The sequence below is a fragment of the Ambystoma mexicanum genome, chromosome 7q, assembly GCF_040938575.1.
Source record: "Ambystoma mexicanum isolate Mex_15411 chromosome 7q, UKY_AmexF1_1, whole genome shotgun sequence".
In the NCBI taxonomy this organism is placed as follows: domain Eukaryota; kingdom Metazoa; phylum Chordata; class Amphibia; order Caudata; family Ambystomatidae; genus Ambystoma; species Ambystoma mexicanum.
In genome coordinates this window covers 1,094,360,994-1,094,364,158 of record NC_090941.1, presented here as the reverse complement: position 1 = coordinate 1,094,364,158, position 3,165 = coordinate 1,094,360,994, and positions in this window count along the sequence as shown.

Genomic DNA, 3,165 nt, shown 5'->3' with positions numbered 1-3,165 from the left:
GATTTTCAGCATTCTAAGTGTTTCCTTCTCCAAGAAAAACACATTTAAATTTCTGTGTCAGCAGTGATAAAAAGTGTGAACATGTTCATAATATTTATCAGAAACACAAAAAAAGACTGTATTCAGGAGAATTAGAGCAAGCTGTATTGAATGTATATCTACAAATGTTAAAAATGTGCAGAGGAAAAAAATCAACTTTTTGTGTCAAAGGGCTTTTTCGGTCCGATGCCATGGAACTCTGTGTCGGGTAAAACTTTGGGTTCGTCCCCCTTGGAGCATCAAAATTTTATTTCATGGTAAGTGCATTTAAATTAGAAGGTTGCAATGGCATGGTAATAGAGAGCTCACAGGTGAATTTGCAGTACTCTTACTGTTTCCTTTGCAAGGAAAAACACGCAAGGCAGCTTTTTGAAAACAGAATGACTTTTTGGCAAAGCGCCATATATGGCGCTTTGCCAAGAAGTAACTCACTTTCATGATAAGGCAAAATACAGTTTTTGTGTTTCTGACGGCGTTTGTACAACTCAGAACCCACCACTGGTGTTGATGGAGTGTCCCGCATATGTATCTAACCTATTTACATAACTTTTTTGTTGTTGAAAACTTGACATTTCTAGTCTGAGGCCTTATTGATCAGTCCACTGTTGGAGATTGATTCTGACACCGACATCTGTTGACACCAGTACACCTTTTCTTTGCATATCTGCAGCTTAACACGAGCATGCTAGCCAATATATTTATCACTTGAGATCTTGTGAAGAAGATTTGACAGGCAAGGAAGCTTTTTAAAAAAAGTGACATTGTCTGCCTTATTGCCTCAAAATTCTATTTCATGGTAAGTGAATTTAAGCTATGCGGCTGCAATGGCATGGTAATAGTGAGCTCACAGATCGACTTTCAGCATTCTAAGTGTTTCCTTCGCTAAGAAAAACACATTTAAATGTCTGTGTCAGCAGTGATAAAAAGTGTGAAAATGTTCATAATTTTTATGAGAAACACAAAAAAAGACTGTATTCAGGAGAATTAGAACAAGCTGCATTGAATGTATATCTATAAATGTAAAAAATGTGCAGAGGAAAAATAATCAACTTTTTGTGTCAAAGGGCTTTTTCGGTCCGATGCCATGGAACTCTGTGTCGGGTAAAATTTTGGGTTCGTCCCCCTTGGAGCATCAAAATTTTATTTCATGGTAAGTGCATTTAAATTAGAAGGTTGCAATGGCATGGTAATAGAGAGCTCACAGGTGAATTTGCAGTACTCTTAGTGTTTCCTTTGCAAGGAAAAACACGAAGGCAGCTTTTTGAAAACAGAATGACTTTTTGGCAAAGCGCCATATATGGCGCTTTGCCAAGAAGTAACTCACTTTCATGTCAAGGCAAAATACAGTTTTTGTGTTTCTGACGGCGTTTGTACAACTCAGAACCCACCACTGGTGTTAATGGAGTGTCCCGCATATGTATCTAACCTATCTATATAACTTTTTTTTATTGAAAACTTGACATTTCCAGTCTGAGGCTTTATTGATCAGTCCACTGTTGGAGACTGATTCTGACACCGACATCTGTTGACACCAGTACACCTTTTCTTTGCATATCTGCAGTTTACCCCGAGCATGCTAGCCAGTATATTTATCACTTGGGATCTTGTGAAGAAGATTTGACAGGCAAGGCAGCTTTCTTTAAAAAAAGTGACATTGTCAGCCTTACAGCCTCAAAACTTTCTTTCATGGTAAGTGAATTTAAACTAGGCGGCTTCAATAGCATGGTAATAGTGAGCTCACAGATGGATTTTCAGCATTCTAAGTGTTTCCTTCTCCAAGAAAAACACATTTAAATTTCTGTGTCATCAGTGATAAAAAGTGTGAAAATGTTCATAATATTTATCAGAAACACAAAAAAGACTGTATTCAGGAGAATTAGAGCAAGCTGTATTGAGTGTATATCTACAAATGTTAAAAATGTGCAGAGGAAAAAAATCAACTTTTTGTGTCAAAGGGCTTTTTCGGTCCGATGCCATGGAACTCTGTGTCGGGTAAAATTTTGGGTTCGTCCCCCTTGGAGCATCAACATTTTATTTCATGATAAGTGCATTTAAATTAGAAGGTTGCAATGGCATGGTAATAGAGAGCTCACAGGTGAATTTGCAGTACTCTTAGTGTTTCCTTTTCAAGGAAAAACACGCAAGGCAGCTTTTTGAAAACAGAATGACTTTTTGGCAAAGCGCCATATATGGCGCTTTGCCAAGAAGTAACTCACTTTCATGTCAAGGCAAAATACAGTTTTTGTGTTTCTGACGCGTTTGTACAACTCAGAACCCACCACTGGTGTTAATGGAGTGTCCCGCATATGTATCTAACCTATCTATATAACTTTTTTTTATTGAAAACTTGACATTTCCAGTCTGAGGCTTTATTGATCAGTCCACTGTTGGAGACTGATTCTGACACCGACATCTGTTGACACCAGTACACCTTTTCTTTGCATATCTGCAGCTTACCCCGAGCATGCTAGCCAGTATATTTATCACTTGGGATCTTGTGAAGAAGATTTGACAGGCAAGGCAGCTTTCTTTAAAAAAAGTGACATTGTCGGCCTTACAGCCTCAAAACTTTCTTTCATGGTAAGTGAATTTAAACTAGGCGGCTTCAATAGCATGGTAATAGTGAGCTCACAGATGGCTTTTCAGCATTCTAAGTGTTTCCTTCTCCAAGAAAAACACATTTAAATTTCTGTGTCAGCAGTGATAAAAAGTGTGAAAATGTTCATAATATTTATCAGAAACACAAAAAAAGACTGTATTCAGGAGAATTAGAGCAAGCTGTATTGAATGTATATCTACAAATGTTAAAAATGTGCAGAGGAAAAAAATCAACTTTTTGTGTCAAAGGGCTTTTTCGGTCCGATGCCATGGAACTCTGTGTCCGGTAAAATTTTGGGTTCGTCCCCCTTGGAGCATCAACATTTTATTTCATGGTAAGTGCATTTAAATTAGAAGGTTGCAATGGCATGGTAATAGAGAGACCATAGGTGAATTTGCAGTACTCTTAGTGTTTCCTTTGCAAGGAAAAACACGCAAGGTAGCTTTTTGAAAACAGAATGACTTTTTGGCAAAGCGCCATATATGGCGCTTTGCCAAGAAGTAACTCACTTTCATGTCAAGGCAAAA